The 22,303-nt window shown below is 37.4% G+C and overlaps 1 pseudogene; it reads right to left on the reverse strand.

Moving 5' to 3' along the window:
- LOC129830573 (uncharacterized) overlaps positions 1-13,869 on the reverse strand; it is a 23,040-nt pseudogene extending 9,171 nt beyond the window's left edge.
- Positions 13,870-22,303: the final 8,434 nt, after the last annotated feature.

Consider the following 22,303-nt stretch of genomic DNA (forward strand, 5'->3'; position numbering starts at 1 on the left):
CTTACTCATTGAGCATTAAGTCTTATCCATTGAACATTAAGTCTTAACCATTAAGCATTAAGTCTTAACCATTGAGTGTTAAATCTTACCCATTGAGCATTAAGTCTTAACCATTGAGCATTAAGTCTTACCTATAGTACATTACGCAGGCTTTAGTTCTAGTCATGCATTGTGACCAACTGAAACAGGAGAAAAGCTGCTGGCCTCTTACTTATTACTTGTGTCACCAACTGAGTATGGAAACCCAAGTTGTCTGTAAGAACAACTAAGGCCTGCATTAGCCCTCTGAGCTGCGTGGCGCTTGCACAGGCTGTTTGCTCAAGATTGACTTCAGAATTGGACATCTGTCTATGTCTTGAGGACTTTGGGAAACGCCTGTAAAACCGTCCGTTAGAGGCTACAGCGAGCGCTATTATCATCAAGTTATTCCATGACTCCGGATGCGAAGGTTGCACATTCAATTCAAATGGTAGACACGGGTCATGTCCGAATACCCATACTAGTGTACTACATACTACATACTTAATCAGCATACTCATATCGGCTTTTGATGTAGTACAACTCGCTCGTCTTTTCCGACTTATATGTTTGAAAACAGCTGATAATCAGATAAATTGATGTGCCAAAATGAACAAAAGGTGGGAGTCAATACAATCATTTATTGAATGACGCATTCGGAGCACTATTTTTTAAACCCTACCCAAAACCTTCATCCTTAACTTAACCATTTGGAATTAATGCCAAAAATGTAGCTTTTAACCTTATCCAAAACCTCCAACCTAACATTTTACTGCAATGGTCTAAATCAGGGTCACAGTGTTTAGTGGTAGTCTTAAACAAATCTACATTGAAACAAAAGTATACACCTCACACACATGGTTATGGGCTTAAAAAAAGAAGACTCCTGTACCATGTTCAAATGTTATCTATTTTGAGTTTGCAACCCAATATCACAGTTTGTATACATCACAGAAGACTGAAATATAACAAAACTATTTGACATACACTACCATTCAATAGTCTGGTGTCACTTAGAAATGTCCTTTTTTCAAAAGAAAAAAAATGTGTCCATTAAAATAACATTAAATTGATCAGAAATACAGTGTAGACATTGTTCATGTTGTAAATGACTATTGTTGCTGGAAACGGCAGATTTTTTATGGAATATCTACATCTATCAGCAACCATCACTCCTGTGTTCCAATGGCACGTTGTGTTAGCTAATCCAAGTATATCATTTTAAAAGGCTAATTGATCATTAGAAAACCCTTTTGCAATTATGTTAGCACAGCTGAAAACTGTTGTTCTGATTGAATAAGCAATAAAAGTGGTCTTCTTTAGACTAGTTGAGTATCTGGAGCATCAGCATTTTTGAGTTCAATTACTGGCTCCAAATGGCCAGAAACAAAGAACTTTCTTCTGAAACTCATTAGTCCATTCTTGTTCTGAGAAATGAAGACTATTCCTTGCGAGAAATTCCCAGGAAACTGAAGATCTCGTACAACGCTGTGTACTACACCCTTCACAGAACAGTAAGAACTGGCCCTAACCAGAATAGAAAGAGGAGTGGGAGGCCCCGGTGCACAACTGAGCAAGAGGACAAGTACATTACAGTGTCTAGTTTGAGAAACAGATGCCTCACAAGTCCTCAACTGGCAGCTTCATTAAATAGTACCCGCAAAACACCAGTCTCAACGTCAACAGTGAAGAGGTGACTCTGGGATACTTCCCTTCGAGGCAGAGTTGCAAAGATAAAGCCATATCTCAGACTGGCCAATAAAAATAAAAGATTAAGATGGGCAAAAAAACACAGACACTGGACAGAGGAAGATTGGAAAAAAGTGTTACGGACAGACTAATCTAAGTTTGAGGTGTTTGGATCACAAAGAAGCACATTCGTGAGACGCAGAAAAAATGAAAAGATGCTGGAGGAGTGCTTGACACCATCTGTCATCCATGGTGGAGGCAATGTGAGGGTCTGGGGGTGCTTGGTGGTGGTAAAGTGGGAGATTTGTACAGTGTAAAAGGGATCTTGAAGAAGGAAGGCTATCACTCCCCTTTGCAACACTATGCTATACCTTGTGGAAGGCGCTTAATTGGAGCCAATTTCCTACAACAACAGGACAACGACCCAAAGCACAGCTCCAAACTATGCAATAACTATTTAGGGAAGAAGCAGTCAGCTGGTATTCTGTCTATAATGGAGTGGCCAGCACAGTCACCGGATCTCAACCCTATTGAGCTGTTATAGGAGCAGCTTGACCATATGGTACATAAGAAGTGCCCATCAAGCCAATCCAACTTGTGGGAGGTGCTTAAGGAATCATGGGGTGAAACCTTTTCAAATTACCTCAACAAATTGACAACTAGAATGCCAAAGGTCTGCAAGTATGTAATTGCTGCAAATGGAAGATTCTTTGACGAAAGCAAAGTTTGAAGGATACAATTATTATTTCAATTAAAAAACATTATTTATAACCTTGTCAGCGTCTTGACTATATTTCCAATTCATTTTGCAACTCATTTCATGTATGTTTTCATGGAAAACAAGGACATTTCTAAGTGTTCCCAAACTTTGGAACAGTAGTGTAGAAACACAGAATTTTCAGCGTTTCTTTTTAAATAAAGTTGATTAATTATGAAATTATAACAAATATTAATAACGTTCAATCCATGAGGCATCTAGAGGGCGATTTGGTCCTTTGACTGCAGGAAAGGGGTACCTTCAAAACTTTTACTTTGGAGAACCTACTAAATTTGACATTTGGAGAAATGTGGAAAAATGTCAGAGTCTGAAATCAAATTGGTAAATCCATGAGATCTTGTTGGCTTACAATGCCAGGATTGTGGGTGTGATTCCCGGGGTCAGCCAAACTTACAATGTATGCATGCATGACTGTAAGTCGCTTTGGATAAAAGTCTCATAATTGTGTATGTTAATATATGATATTATTAAAGGCCAGGCATTGGCTCTGGAAGCTAACATCAAGTCTCAAGTTCACTCATCACGTAGGCATTGAACTTTAGTATCACCAAAGATGGTGGATAAATGAAGATGTCGCATTTAGGCCGTTTACCATTGAAAAAGTTGTCACAGTTCCCCGTTTACTTAAGGGGTGTCTCTCCCAGAGACACCAATGCGATAGCAGCTGGGTATGGTCTGCTTAGTTCATTGACTGTATATGAACCAGAAATAAGGTGCCAATGAAATCTCTCGCTTTCTCTATTGTTTCTGGTATCACCACACCACTTCCCATCCTGAGTCCCTCTTCTCCTCAGACTGAGCTAGTGATCACTGACAGATATCATCCTCTTGTCATATCTGATATCCACTACTCAGGTCTGGAGTGTGTCAGTCTCTCAGACCCTGGTGAGCGTGGCGTGCTAACCAGCGCGGCGCCAACAGAAGCAAATAAATCATCTGTGGGTTTATTTCACAACTATTCCAAATGTAATGAAGACGCGACGGCCTCTGGGCCCATAACCAATGGCGACAGGGTGACACTGATGAATGGTTGAAGGTGCATACGTTACAGTCTAAGGGAGAGGGAGAAGACTGTCAGGCTTCAAGGCTTCAACGGCGATCTGTGTGTGGATAGCGTGATGATGTGATGATGCGTGTGTGTTACATTTGGAAAGGGTTTGAGTCTGCAGGCCTCACAGGAGACTACAGGATGTGTGTGTTTGTGTGTGTGTGTGTGCGTGTGTGTGTGTGCGTCTATCTACATTGTATATATTTGTATAATTCAGACTACAGTTAAGACAATAGAACAGCAGTCTATTAGCAGCTGCTTTTTATGGTTGATCTGAATCTGTTGTGACCACAATGAAATCACTCTGCTGCCTTTGTATCTTCCTCATTTCCGTATCATCATCATCCTCATCTTGCTAGGGGCTGATAAGAGCTAGATTAGTGATGGAAGAGATAACAGACACCCACACTTTACAATTACAACTAAATTGGTGGATTGAGGAGTTGTGTGTAACTTGCTTCAGTATTGATGTCCAGTTTTAATGACATTCTATAGTGATATATTAACCACAATCTTTACTCACAGTCAAGGACAGACTTAGCCATTCAATCTCTCATACTATCACCCTCCAGTCAACCTGTCAATCAATGAATCCATTCATCCACTATGGGACTGCGACAAGGCATGGCACAGCACTTTGTGAAGAGCAACAACAAAGACAGAAATATGATCCAGCAATGTAGTGGACAGGTCAATATTCAGATAGAGACTCTACTGAAGGAGAATTGCTAAAGAGGAGCTCAGTGTTTCGGATTTTGAGTTTGGATTTGGACTCATGTCACACTTCAATCAAAACCTAAATCTAGATTATTACCGACCTGATTTGTTTGTGTTTGTGTGTGAGTGTGTGTGCATGTGTGTGCGTGTGTGTGTGTGTGTGTGTGTGTGTGTGTGTGTGTGTGTGTGTGTGTGTGTGTGTGTGTGTGTGTGTGTGTGTGTGTGTGTGTGTGTGTGTACTGTTCAGTCTCCTTCTCTGTCCAATTACAGCTATTTGTCCACATAAGGGGAACAGGATGACATGTCAATAATATCTGCTATAGATTACACAGCTATAGATTACACTGCTATAGATTATACTGCTATAGATAACACACCACTATAGATTATACTGCTATAGATAACACACCGCTATAGATTACACTGCTATAGATTACACGGCTATAGATAACACACCACTGTAGATTATACTGCTATAGATAACACACCACTATAGATTACACCGCTATAGATTACACTGCTGTAGATTACACTGCTATAGATTACACTGCTATAGATTATACTGCTATAGATAACACACCACTATAGATTACACCGCCATAGATTATACTGCTATAGATTACACTGCTATAGATAACACACCACTATAGATTATACTGCTATTGATAACACACCGCTATAGATTACACTGCTATAGATAACACACCACTATAGATTATACTGCTATAGATAACACACCGCTATAGATTACACTGCTATTGATAACACACCACTATAGATTATACTGCTATAGATTACACTGCTATAGATTACACCGCTATAGATTACACTGCTATAGATAACACACCACTATAGATTATACTGCTATAGATAACACACCACTATAGATTACACTGCTATAGATAACACACCACTATAGATTATACTGCTATAGATAACACACCACTATAGATTACACTGCTATAGATAACACACCACTATAGATTATACTGCTATAGATAACACACCACTATAGATTATACTGCTATAGATAACACACCACTGTAGATTATACTGCTATAGATAACACACCACTATAGATTACACCGCTATAGATTACACTGCTGTAGATTACACTGCTATAGATTACACTGCTATAGATTATACTGCTATAGATAACACACCACTATAGATTACACCGCCATAGATTATACTGCTATAGATTACACTGCTATAGATAACACACCACTATAGATTATACTGCTATTGATAACACACCGCTATAGATTACACTGCTATAGATAACACACCACTATAGATTATACTGCTATAGATAACACACCGCTATAGATTACACTGCTATTGATAACACACCACTATAGATTATACTGCTATAGATTACACTGCTATAGATTACACCGCTAAAGATTACACTGCTATAGATAACACACCACTATAGATTATACTGCTATAGATAACACACCACTATAGATTACACTGCTATAAATAACACACCACTATAGATTATACTGCTATAGATAACACACCACTATAGATTAAACTGCTATAGATAACACACCACTATAGATTATACTGCTATAGATAACACACCACTATAGATTATACTGCTATAGATAACACACCACTATAGATTATACTGCTATAGATAACACACCACTATAGATTATACTGCTATAGATAACACACCTCTATAGATTATACTGCTATAGATAACACACCACTATAGATTATACTGCTATAGATAACACACCACTATAGAATATACTGCTATAGATAACACACCTCTATAGATTATACTGCTATAGATAACACACTACTATAGATTATACTGCTATAGATAACACACCACTATAGAATATACTGCTATAGATAACACACCACTATAGATTATACTGCTATAGATAACACACCACTATAGATTATACACTGCATTAGATAACACACCGCTACAGATAACACTACTATAGATAACACACTGCTATAAGTAACACTACTATAGATAACGCACTGCTATAGATAACACTACTATAGATAACACACTGCTATAGATTATACTGCTATAGATAACACACCACTATAGATTACACTGCTATAGATAACACACCACTATAGATTATACTGCTATAGATAACACACCACTATAGAATATACTGCTATAGATAACACACCACTATAGAATATACTGCTATAGATAACACACCACTATAGATTATACTGCTATAGATAACACTACTATAGATTATACTGCTATAGATAACACACCACTATAGATTATACTGCTATAGATAACACACCTCTATAGATTATACTGCTATAGATAACACACTGCTGTAGATAACACACTGTTATAGATAACACACTGCTGTAGATAACACTGCTATAGATAACACACTGCTATAGATAACACACTACTATAGATAACACACTGCTATAGATAACACACTGCTATAGATAACACACTACTATAGATAACACACTGCTATAGATAACACACTACTATAGATAACACACTGCTATAGATAACACACTGCTATAGATAACACTGTTATAGATAACACTGCTATAGATAACACACTGCTATAGATAACACACTGCTATAGATAACACACTGCTATAGATAACACACTGCTATAGATAACACACTGCTATAGATAACACACTACTATAGATAACACACTACTATAGATAACACACTGCTATAGATAACACACTGCTATAGATAACACACTGCTATAGATAACACACTGCTGTAGATAACACACTACTATAGATAACACACTGCTATAGATAACACACTACTGTAGATAACACACTGCTATAGATAACACTGCTATAGATAACAATGCTATTGATAACACACCACTATAGATTATACTGCTATAGATTACACTGCTATAGATTACACCGCTATAGATTACACTGCTATAGATAACACACCACTATAGATTATACTGCTATAGATAACACACCACTATAGATTACACTGCTATAGATAACACACCACTATAGATTATACTGCTATAGATAACACACCACTATAGATTACACTGCTATAGATAACACACCACTATAGATTATACTGCTATAGATAACACACCACTATAGATTATACTGCTATAGATAACACACCACTATAGATTATACTGCTATAGATAACACACCACTATAGATTATACTGCTATAGATAACACACCTCTATAGATTATACTGCTATAGATAACACACCACTATAGATTATACTGCTATAGATAACACACCACTATAGAATATACTGCTATAGATAACACACCTCTATAGATTATACTGCTATAGATAACACACTACTATAGATTATACTGCTATAGATAACACACCACTATAGAATATACTGCTATAGATAACACACCACTATAGATTATACTGCTATAGATAACACACCACTATAGATTATACACTGCATTAGATAACACACCGCTACAGATAACACTACTATAGATAACACACTGCTATAAGTAACACTACTATAGATAACGCACTGCTATAGATAACACTACTATAGATAACACACTGCTATAGATTATACTGCTATAGATAACACACCACTATAGATTACACTGCTATAGATAACACACCACTATAGATTATACTGCTATAGATAACACACCACTATAGAATATACTGCTATAGATAACACACCACTATAGAATATACTGCTATAGATAACACACCACTATAGATTATACTGCTATAGATAACACTACTATAGATTATACTGCTATAGATAACACACCATTATAGATTATACTGCTATAGATAACACACCTCTATAGATTATACTGCTATAGATAACACACTGCTGTAGATAACACACTGTTATAGATAACACACTGCTGTAGATAACACTGCTATAGATAACACACTGCTATAGATAACACACTACTATAGATAACACACTGCTATAGATAACACACTACTATAGATAACACACTGCTATAGATAACACACTGCTATAGATAACACACTACTATAGATAACACACTGCTATAGATAACACACTACTATAGATAACACACTGCTATAGATAACACACTGCTATAGATAACACTGTTATAGATAACACTGCTATAGATAACACACTGCTATAGATAACACACTGCTATAGATAACACACTGCTATAGATAACACACTGCTATAGATAACACACTGCTATAGATAACACACTACTATAGATAACACACTACTATAGATAACACACTGCTATAGATAACACACTGCTATAGATAACACACTGCTATAGATAACACACTGCTGTAGATAACACACTACTATAGATAACACACTGCTATAGATAACACACTACTGTAGATAACACACTGCTATAGATAACACTGCTATAGATAACAATGCTATAGATAACACACTGCTATAGATAACACACTGCTATAGATAACACACTGCTATAGATAACACACTGCTATAGATAACACACTGCTATAGATAACACACTGCTATAGATAACACACTACTATAGATAACACACTACTATAGATAACACACTGCTATAGATAACACACTGCTATAGATAACACACTGCTATAGATAACACACTGCTGTAGATAACACACTACTATAGATAACACACTGCTATAGATAACACACTACTATAGATAACACACTACTATAGATAACACTCCTATAGATAACACACTTCTATAGATAACACACTACTATAGATAACACACTGCTATAGATAACACACTGCTGTAGATAACACACTACTATAGATAACACACTGCTATAGATAACACACTACTATAGATAACACACTGCTATAGATAACACACTGCTATAGATTACACTGCTATAGATAACACACTGCTGTAGATAACACACTGCTATAGATAACACACTGCTATAGATAACACACTGCTATAGATAACACACTACTATAGATAACACACTGCTATAGATAACACACTGCTGTAGATAACACACTACTATAGATAACACACTGCTATAGATAACACACTACTATAGATAACACACTGCTATAGATAACACACTGCTATAGATAACACACTGCTATAGATAACACACTGCTATAGATAACACACTGCTATAGATAACACACTACTATAGATAACACACTGCTATAGATAACACTGCTATAGATAACACACTGCTATAGATAACACACTGCTGTATATAACACTGCTATAGATAACACACTGCTATAGATAACACGCTGCTATAGATAACACACTACTATAGATAACACACTGCTATAGATAACACTGCTATAGATAACACACTGCTATAGATAACACTGCTATAGATAACACACTGCTATAGATAACACTGCTGTATATAACACTGCTATAGATAACACTACTATAGATAACACACTGCTATAGATAACACTGCTATAGATAACACACTGCTATAGATAACACTGCTGTATATAACACTGCTATAGATAACACACTACTATAGATAACACACTGCTATAGATAACACACTGCTATAGATAACACACTGCTATAGATAACACACTGCTATAGATAACACACTGCTATAGATAACACACTACTATAGATAACACACTGCTATAGATAACACACTGTTATAGATAACACACTGCTATAGATAACACTGTTATAGATAACACTGCTATAGATAACACACTGCTATAGATAACACACTGCTATAGATAACACACTGCTATAGATAACACACTGCTGTAGATAACACACTACTATAGATAACACAATGCTATTGATAACAATGCTATAGATAACACACTGCTATAGATAACACAATGCTATAGATAACACTGCTATAGATAACACACTTCTATAGATAACACACTGCTATAGATAACACACTTCTATAGATAACACACTGCTATAGATAACACTGTTATAGATAACACACTGCTATAGATAACACACTGCTATAGATAACACACTGCTATAGATAACACACTGCTATAGATAACACTGTTATAGATAACACACTGCTATAGATAACACACTCCTATAGATAACACACTGCTATAGATAACACTGTTATAGATAACACACTGCTATAGATAACACTGTTATAGATAACACACTGCTATAGATAACACTGTTATAGATAACACACTGCTATAGATAACACTGCTATAGATAACACACTGCTATAGATAACACACTGCTATAGATAACACTGTTATAGATAACACACTGCTATAGATAACACACTGCTATAGATAACACACTGCTATAGATAACACTGTTATAGATAACACACTGCTATAGATAACACACTGCTATAGATAACACAATGCTATAGATAACACTGCTATAGATAACACACTTCTATAGATAACACACTACTATAGATAACACACTGCTATAGATAACACTGCTGTATATAACACTACTATAGATAACACACTGCTATAGATAACACACTACTATAGATAACACACTGCTATAGATAACACACTTCTATAGATAACACTCCTATAGATAACACACTGCTATAGATAACACACTGCTATAGATAACACACTACTATAGATAACACACTGCTATAGATAACACACTGCTATAGATAACACACTGCTATAGATAACACAATGCTATAGATAACACACTGCTATAGATAACACTGCTGTATATAACACTGCTATAGATAACACACTGCTATAGATAACACTCCTATAGATAACACACTTCTATAGATAACACACTGCTATAGATAACACACTGCTGTATATAACACTACTATAGATAACACACTGCTATAGATAACACACTGCTATAGATAACACACTGCTATAGATAACACTGCTGTATATAACACTACTATAGATAACACACTGCTATAGATAACACACTGCTATAGATAACACACTGCTATAGATGACACACTGCTATAGATAACACACTGCTATAGATAACACACTGCTATAGATAACACACTACTATAGATAACACACTACTATAGATAACACACTGCTATAGATTACACACTCCTATAGATAACACACTGCTGTAGATAACACACTGCTATAGATAACACACTGCTATAGATAACACACTGCTATAGATAACACACTGCTATAGATAACACACTGCTATAGATAACACAGTGCTACAGATAACACACTGCTATAGATAACACACTGCTATAGATAACACACTGCTATAGATAACACTGCTGTATATAACACTGCTATAGATAACACACTGCTATAGATAACACTCCTATAGATAACACACTTCTATAGATAACACACTGCTATAGATAACACACTGCTATAGATAACACTGCTGTATATAACACTGCTATAGATAACACACTGCTATAGATTACACACTGCTATAGATAACACACTGCTATAGATAACACACTGCTATAGATAACACACTGCTATAGATAACACTGCTGTATATAACACTGCTATAGATAACACACTGCTATAGATAACACTCCTATAGATAACACACTTCTATAGATAACACACTGCTATAGATAACACACTTCTATAGATAACACTGTTATAGATAACACACTACTATAGAAAACACTCCTATAGATAACACTCCTATAGATAACACTCCTATAGATAACACACTTCTATAGATAACACACTGCTATAGATAACACTCCTATAGATAACACACTTCTATAGATAACACACTGCTATAGATAACACACTTCTATAGATAACACTGTTATAGATAACACACTACTATAGAAAACACTCCTATAGATAACACTCCTATAGATAACACACTGCTATGGAAAGCACTACTCTATATATTTCATGATTTAATTTCGAATACCACCAACCCCACAGGCCTTTTTTGGGTTGGAGGGTTTGTATTTTGTCCTTTAATTCATTCAATGTAGTTGGAGAATCCAGTGGGTTCTGGTAGTCTTTAACTGTTCCGATTCTAAGATTTGTATTTGATAATGTATATGTTTTTGCTGTTTGTTCTTTGTTATAGAGCCAAAAAGATTGGAGAAGTGGTTTATCCATACATCTCCATTTTGGATCAATAACTTTTCATGTTGTTGTTTGTTTAGAGCTTTCCAATTTACCCAGAAGTGGTTAGATTCTATGGACTCTTCAATTACATTGAGCTGATTTCTGATGTGCTGTTTCTTCTTTTACTGTACTGTATTTCTGTACTGTTTTAGTGATTCACCATTGTGAAGGCGTAGACTCAGGTTTTCTGGGTCTCTATGTTTTTGGTTTGAATGGTTTCTCAATTGCTTTTTTAGGTTTTTGCATTCTTCATCAAACCATTTTTCATTGTTGTTCATTTTCTTAGGTTGTCTGCTTGAAATTTTTAGATGCGATAAGGAAGCTGTGAGGTCAAATATACTGTTTAGGTTTTCTACTGCCAAGTTTACATTTAGGTCGCCACAGACTAGTACATGTCCCTGGACCTGGAAATGGTTGATCTCCCCCACTAGGATGGAGAAGCTGTCATCGTTAAAGTATGGGGATTCTATTGGGGGGATATAGGTAGCACACATGAGGACATTTTTCTCTGTTTAGTTTAATTTCCTTATTCTTTTCTAGCCAGATGTAAAATGGTCCTGTTTTGAATAATTTAATAGAGTGGGATAGGTCTGCTGGTCACGACTTCCACCGAAGTTGGTCCCTCTCCTTGTTCGGGCGGCGTTCGGCGGTCGACGTCACCGGTCTTCTAGTCTCCACCAATCCACGTTTCATTTGACATTTTGTTTTGTCTTCATTGTACACACCTGGTTTCCATTCCATAATCATTGTTCCCTATTTAACTCTCTGGTTTCCCCCTTGGTTTTGTGCGTGTTTGTATTTGTCAAGTTGTCTCGTTTTGTGACCTGGATTATTTGTCTCCTTCATGGAATATTGTTTTTGAGTAAAGTTACAGTTGCTACTCATCTCTGTGTCCTGCGCCTGACTCCGCCTTACCAGCATCACCTAGGCTTTTGACACTGCTCTATGCCAAATTAGCATACCCCATGAGTCTCTTCCCTGTTTCACACCTGGTAGTTTGGTGGATGGGACTCTGTAACCTAGAGGGTAACCAGTGGGTTCATCTCCTTTATACCATGTTTCTTGTAGGATGACAATGTCTGTATTTCCAATTTCTTTGATGAAGTCTTGTTTCCTGCTCTTTAGGCCAAAGGCAGATGACCTCAGATCTTGTATATTGCAGGTCTAGATTCTTTCTCTCTTTCTCTCTCTACATCTTCATCACTCTCTCTGATAAACTCACTCCGTCCGACTCTCTTTTCCAGTTGTGACCATAATGTACCCATAATGTACCCATGATGTACCCATGATGTACCGATAATGTAGCAATAATGTACCCATGATGTACCCGTGATGTACCCGTGATGCACCCGTGATGTACCCATGATGCACCCGTGATGTACCCATGATGCACCCGTGATGTACCCGTGAGGCACCCGTGATGTACCCGTGATGTACCCATGATGCACCCGTGATGTACCCGTGATATACCCGTGATGCACCCGTGATGCACCCATGATGCACCCATGATGCACCCGTGATATACCCGTGATGTACCCGTGATGTACCCATGATGCACCCGTGATGTACCCGTGATGCACCCGTGATGTATCCATGATGTACCCGTGATGTACCCGTGATGCACCCGTGACGTAGCCATGACGTACCCACGATGTACCCACGACGTACCCACGACGTAGCCATGATGTACCCGTAATGTAGCCATGATGTACCCATGATGTACCATGATGTACCCATAATGTACCCATAATGTACCCATAATGTACCCATGATGCACCCGTGATGTACCCGTAATGTAGCCATGATGTACCCATGATGTACCATAATGTACCCATGATGTACCCATGATGTACCATAATGTACCCATGATGTACCCATGATGTACCCATGATGCACCCATGATGTACCCATGATGTACCCACAATGTACCCACGATGTGCCCATGATGTACCCACAATGTACCCACGATGTGCCCATGATGTACCCACAATCTACCCACGATGTGCCCATGATGCACCCATGATGTACCCGTAATGTAGCCATGATGTAGCGATGATGTACCCATGATGTACCCACGATGTGCCCACGATGTACCCATGATGTACCCGTAATGTAGCCATGATGTAGCGATGACGTACCCATGATGTACCCATGATGTAGCCACGATGTAGCCACAATGTACCCATAATGTACCCGTAATGTACTCATAATGTACTCATAATGTACTCATAATATACCCATGATGTACCCATGATGTACCCATGATGTACCCGTAATGTAGCCATGATGTAGCGATGACGTACCCATGATGTACCCATGATGTAGCCACGATGTAGCCACAATGTACCCATAATGTACCCGTAATGTACTCATAATGTACTCATAATGTACTCATAATGTACTCATAATATACCCATGATGTACCCATGATGTACCCACGATGTACCCACGATGTACCCACGATGTACCCACGATGTACCCATGATGTACCCGTAATGTAGCCATGATGTAGCGATGATGTACCCATGATGTACCCATGATGTAGCCACGATGTAGCCACGATGTACCCGTAATGTACTCATAATGTACTCATAATATACCCATAATGTACCCATGATGTACCCATGATGTACCCATGATGTACCCATGATGTACCCATGATGTACCCGTAATTTAGCCATGATGTACCCATGATGTACCATGATGTGCCCACAATGTACCCACGATGTGCCCACAATGTACCCATGATGTACCCGTAATGTAGCCATGATGTAGCGATGACGTACCCATGATGTACCCATGATGTAGCCACGATGTAGCCACAATGTACCCATAATGTACCCGTAATGTACTCATAATGTACTCATAATGTACTCATAATATACCCATGATGTACCCATGATGTACCCACGATGTACCCACGATGTACCCACGATGTACCCACGATGTACCCATGATGTACCCGTAATGTAGCCATGATGTAGCGATGATGTAGCGATGATGTACCCATGATGTAGCCACGATGTAGCCACGATGTACCCATAATGTACCCGTAATGTACTCATAATGTACTCATAATATACCCATAATGTACCCATGATGTACCCATGATGTACCCATGATGTACCCATGATGTACTCATGATGTAGCCATGATGTACCCACGATGTACCCACAATGTACCCACAATGTACTCACGATGTACCCATAATGTATCCATAATGCACCCATAATGTACTCATAATGTACTCATGATGTACCCATGATGATCCCATGATGTAGCCGTAATGTACCCATGATGCACCCTTAATGTACTGGCAGGTAGCCTAGTGGTTAGAGTGTTGGGCCAGTAACCGAAAGGTTGGTGGATCGAATCCCCGAGCTGACAAGGTAATAATATGTTCCTCTGCCCCTGAACGAGGCAGTTAAACCACTGTTCCTAGGCTGTCATTGTAAATGAGAATTTTTTATTAACTGACTTACCTAGTTAAATAAAGGTTAAATAAAAAATAAATAATAATGTACCCCTAATGTCCTATGAATACCAAGACCTCATACAAACATGACATTTGTGTCGAAAAGTTTGTAGTATGTAATTACTTGCCACCTTCACGCCCCCACACATACCCAGACAGATACACACACGCACCCCTCACACCCAGCCAGTTAATGAGAGCCTAGGGCCCAATCCCTAATGAGCACGTATATGTGGGGGGTAATTAACGAGCCTTTGGACTGTGTCTGTGAGATGCGCTAATTAAACTCTGGTGCTGCTGATTTAGCTAATTACCTAATACTACCTAATGCCAGGGCGTCCCACTCCAAAGCATTCCAACCCCGGAACACTGAACAGGGGCAACAACACGGTTCCAACGTTGTTAATATCCCGGTGCATTAATCACTAAAATGCCGGCTGCCATGCTACCCATGTCGCCCATGTTGCCATACCCTGGGTGGAGACACAGGGAGGGGAGAGAATCCTCAGGGAATGATTGATACATATTACAGGAACGGGCCACATATTACAGTGCAGGAATCAGGGGAACAATCATGTTGTGATTTGTGGTACAGTATACGACAGGCATATACACTGTAAAGGGGTTACTGTGAATTTGACAGTAGCTTACAGGCAGCTCAATGGCAAGTAACATTCTGTATTTTATATTCAGTAATATAAATACAGTATCAGAGCAAGTATTGTGTAACACAGTACAATACCGTAAAATGTACTGTATTATACTACTAAAAATTAAATGCTTCCCTAATAGGAATGAATGAATGAATGAATGAATGAATGAATGGATTAATGAATGAATGAATGGATGAAGGAATGGATGAATGAAATACATTGAGGGGAGAGGTTTGTATGTCACAGTATTTTACTGTTATTACAAGGGACTGGTGCAAGCAGGTTGGGTGCTTGGTAAAGTGTTTACACCATATTAATGAACATTTGGTGTTTTATATCTCTTGCACTTCTACAAGCCTTAACAAGGGCTTCCAAACTGGCAGTGACTACAGGGCAAAACAGATCAAAAGGACATCAGAAAATGCTCAACCATTTAAGGTTTAAGACTTTCTGCCGGTTCAATCTTACCCTTACATTGTAAATTGTTGGCGCAGCAGCCACATATGAATTATATTGGGACAGCATTCTCACTGCTGGGTGCAACAAATATGACATCCTGTAATGCATCGACAACAATACCATGCGCCCACTAGTGGTCAAAAGGTTTCAGACTCTCAAAAGATACGGCAAGGTACTGTATTCTGTGAGGTGTAATTACTGTCCAATTTAAAATACAGCAATTTTTCCCCTTCCACAACATTTTCCCACAATGCACCATAATTTCCAGAATGCTGCTGTAAAACATTTCAGAGTATTTTACTGATAATTCCCATATAAACAGTTTTCGGTACATGTGGTACAATGGTAAAAACATGTTTGTCTCAGCCAAATACACACACACACACACACACACACACACACACACACACACACACACACACACACACACACACACACACACACACACACACACACACACACACACACACACACACACACACACACACACACACACACACACACACACACACAATCAGTAAAGCTTGTGTAGCGGCCAAATTGCCTTGAGAGGAAGCAATAATTAGTCTGTAGGGTTGGCTGCCTTTAAAGAGCGACTGAACGTGGTGATTCAACATTTATTCCTCTGATGTAAAATGTGGGTATCAATGCCCATTGATACCTGCCATTGGTCAGTTTTGGTGTTGTGAGACTGATGATTTGTTTACATAGTAGGTTAGGATAACTAAAGTTGAAGGTTAGGATAGTTAACGTTGCAGGTTAGGGGAATTTGTGCGGCAGGTTGGGAGACTGAGGATAAGAGTCAGGCTTAGCTACAATGCTACAGTTGTCAACAACTGTTGTCCCCGACATGAAAGAAATGTCCATGGACCAATGGCGAGCATCCATGGGTGTAACTTGATGTCAAGAAACACCTATATCAGAAAACACCCCTAATTTCAGTCCGAAATTACACTCTTCTCTTGGGGGTGTGGTTTGATATGGCAGTTACTGATGTTTGTCTCATATGAGACACCGTAGGAACAAAGTCAGTATCACTTCCTGAAAAAAGTCAGAATGAATACACGATAACTCAAGAAATCAGTAATTCATTTAGATGTTTTTGCCGAGAAGGTTTAAGTCGCGCAAATGTAAATCTAGCTAAGGTGTTTGGTGCAGGACTTCTGAAGTTAAAAAAATGTGCAACGTGTTTTGGTCTCACTGTCAGTGTGTTCTGCTGTAGGACTGGACAGAGCGCCATAGCTACAGCTGGGTCCTATGTGTATCCTGTGTTAGAGGACAGGTGAGCATTGTCGAAATCACAACTCAACCCTCAAGTAAGTATGGTAGTGGTTAGACACAGCTGGTTACAAGGTAGTGGTCAGGTCAGTACAGGTGCATCAAAGCAGGGACCGAGAGACTGAAAAACAGCTTCTATCTCAAGGCCATCAGACTGTTAAACAGCCACCACTAACGTTGAGTGGCTGCTGCCAACATACTGACTCAACTCCAGCCACTTTAATAATGGAAAAATGTATGTAACATTTTTTTTACTAGCCACTTTAAACAATGACACTTAATATAATGTTTGCATACCCTACATTACTCATCTCATATGTATATACTGTACTCTATACCATCTACTGCATCTTGCCATCTTTATGTAATACATGTATCACTAGCCACTTTAAACAATGGCACTTTTATATGTTTACATACCCTACATTACTCATCTCATATGTATGTACTGTACTCTATACCATCTACTGCACCTTGCCTATGCCGTTCTGTACCATCACTCATTCATATATTTGCATGTACATATTCTTCATCCCTTTACACTCGTGTGTATAAGGTAGTAGTTGTGAAATTGTTAGGTTAGATTACTCGTTGGTTATTACTGGATTGTCAGAACTAGAAGCACAAGCATTTCGCTACACTCGCATTAACATCTGCTAACAAAGTGTATGTGACAAATATAATTTGATTTGATTTGATTTGCAAAACTATTCACCTCCCCAAAGTCAATACTTTTTTTTTTTTTTTTTTTTTTTTTTTTGCGGGGTGGATCAGCTTAATATTGCGGAAAGAATGTTGCTTCCAATGTAATTGTCTGCATCATTTCCAATCCCCCATATTTTTTTGGGTAAATATATATATCCATTCACGTATGCATACATATACACATATATACATACACATACCTACATAGACATACATACTTTTTTAAAGAGTATGCCTTTATTATTATTCCCCGCAAACCCTACCACCGATTCCCCTAATTGGAGTAAACTGATAAACATTTCTGTTTTTACCTTCAATTTATACATCTTATACACATTTTACAGACACAGTCTACTTTATAATAGTTCTCTCTTGTTTGTTCTTAGTCCTTCCTCTATTTCTGTTGTCCATCCAGTTTGATTTCCACTTGTAACTGTGCTATTTCACAATAGCTCCGCACCTATACACATTTCACAGATCCCGTATGCCCTACATTGTTTATCTTGTTATTAGTCCCACCCTTCAGCTCCACTCAACCTTTCCCATCTATCTTCCAACATCATCCATTTCGGATTTTTATTTGCCATATATTTTTCAACTGTGCTGTGATGCTTCACAAAAGATTTGAATCTTCCTATTCTCATAGCTTCCACGGATTGTAAATTAAAAATAAATTTTTTTGCTAAAATAATTATTATATTATTGATTGATTAACTATGGCTTTTCAAATCCCCCAGTATTGCTATCTGTAGCGTTAGTTCTACGCAAATGTTGCAATTCTTCAACCATTCCTGGACCTGTGACCAAAAACGAGCTACATGCGGACAATACCAAAATAAATGGTCTAATGACTCTGCCTCCTCACAGCAGAATCTACAGAGCTGGGAAGATTGTATCCCCCATATATATAACATTCTATTAGTTGCAAGAATTTTGTACAATAATTTAAATTGAAAAATTCGAAGTTTTGAATCCGGCGTTGTTTTGCGTATCAATTCATAAACCATGTGCCATGGAATGGGTACATCGAAAATCTCTTCCCAACTATTTTGCAATTTATATGGCACAGCTGTAAGTTTTTTGGTCCTTAAATGAAATTGGTATATGTTTTTATTTATCACACTTTTCTTTAACCATTTATGTTCTTTAATATAAGGCCGACATACAAGTTCCTTACTTTTATCCCCTTCCACCTGCCTCTTCCATTTTTGTGGTAATGCCGCAATTAATTGGTTGTAATTTTGGGTAGAGCAGACATTTCCATATGTCTGTGTTAGCAGCATGTGTGACATAACTCCACCAGTCCTATTTATGATATCATTCACAAAAATTATACCTTTTTTAAACATTTCTTCGATAAATACAGTTTTTTTATCAATTACTATATTTGAATTTAACCACAAGATTTGTTGTACTATTTGTTCCGTCCTTTCAGGTGGATTAAACTGAAATTGCAACCAACTTTCTAAGGCTTGTTTAAAAAATAAAGATATTTTGGAAATTATTTCCTTTTCAAGCAACCGAAAGTGAGCAGGTGTAATCTGAATAAAGGGAAAAAGGCCCTTCTTGAACATAGGATGAGACATTCGTACCAATCTACTAGAAAACCAGTTTGGATTTAAGTATAACTTTTGTATGACTGATGCCTTTAGTGAGAGGTCTAATGCTTTAATATTTAATAATTTCTGCCCTCCGAATTCATATTCGTTATATAAATAGGCCCTTTTAATTTTATCTGGCTTGCCGTTCCAAATAAAATTGAATATTTTTTGTTCATATAATTTAAAAAGCAGGTCACTAGGTGTAGGCAAAACCATAAGCAAATAGGTAAACTGTGATATGATTAAAGAGTTAATCAGGGTGATTTTCCTACAAATAGACAGGTATTTTCCTTTCCATGGTAGCAAGATCTTATCTATTTTTGCTAACTTTCTATAAAAATTTATTGGAGTGAGATCATTTCTTTCTTTTGGGATTTGTATACCGAGTATGTCCACATCACCGTCAGACCATTTAATTGGTAAACTACATGGCAATGTAAAATGTGTATTTTTTAGTGATCCAATACGTAATATGGTACATTTATCATAATTTGGTTTTAATCCAGAGAGGATAGCAAATGTATCTAGATCCTCTAAGAGGCCGTGGAGAGTTTCTAGTTGTGGTTTTAAAAGAAAACATGAATCATCAGCGTACAATGACACCTTAGTTTTTAGGCCCTGGATTTCTAATCCCTTAATATTAATGTTTGATCTAATTTTAACAGCTAACATTTCGATGGCAATAATAAATAGATATGCCAATAGTGGACAACCTTGTTTTACTCCTCTAGATAGTTTAAAACTTTCTGAGATGTAGCCATTATTTACTATTTTACACCTAGGGTTACTATACATAATTTTTACCCATTTTATAAGAGATTCCCCAAAATTGAAATATTCTAGGCATTTATATATAAACTCCAGTCGTACTTTATCAAAAGCCTTTTTAAAATCAGCTATGAAAACCAGGCCTGGTGTCCCCGATATTTCATAGTGTTCCATTGTTTCCAGTACTTGCCTTATATTATCTCCAATGTATCGTCCATGTAAAAAACCTGTCTGATTAGGATGAATAATATCTGACAAAACTTTTTTTATTCTATGCGCCAAGCATTTTGCTAGGATTTTTGCATCACAACACTGAAGTGTAAGAGGTCTCCAATTTTTTAAATGGACTGGATCTTTATATATACCACTTGGGTCCTGTTTCAGTAATAATGATATCACACCTTCTTGTTGCGTGTCTGATAATCTATCATTTATATAGGAGTGGTTAAAACAAGCTAATAATGGTCCTTTGAGTACGTATATCAAAAAAATGTTTGTATACTTCCACTGGTATGCCATCCAGTCCTGGAGTTTTCCCATCCTTAAAGGCCCCAATTGCATCAAGTAGTTCCTCCTCTGTAATTAGGCCTTCACATGAGTCTTTCTGAACAGATGTTAATTTTACATTATTATTAGGGAAAAAATCCATACAATTAGTTTCAGTTAGTGGAGATGGAGGAGCCTGAAACGAAAATATATTCTTAAAGTACTTTACTTCCTCTTTCAAAATATCATTTGGTGAATCATGCGTGACTCCATCATTTGTAACAAGTTTTAATACGTTTTTTTTGGTAGCATTTCTATATTGACGATTGAAAAAGAATTTGGTGCATTTTTCCCCATATTCCAATACTTTGTAGAGTCACCTTTTGTAACAATTACAGCTACAAGTCTCTTGGGGTATGTCTCTATAAGCTTGGCACATCTAGCCCCTGGGATGTTTAAGATACTGTAGAGACATATTGTTTTACTGACTAAAACTACACACATCATTAATTATAACTTTATGATTCTAATCCATTTCATACAATTATATGGTTTCAGGGTGGAGTATTCTAATCATTCATTTAAACATATAAATTCCATTCAC

Source organism: Salvelinus fontinalis, chromosome 32, assembly GCF_029448725.1.
Source record: "Salvelinus fontinalis isolate EN_2023a chromosome 32, ASM2944872v1, whole genome shotgun sequence".
In the NCBI taxonomy this organism is placed as follows: Eukaryota; Metazoa; Chordata; class Actinopteri; order Salmoniformes; family Salmonidae; genus Salvelinus; species Salvelinus fontinalis.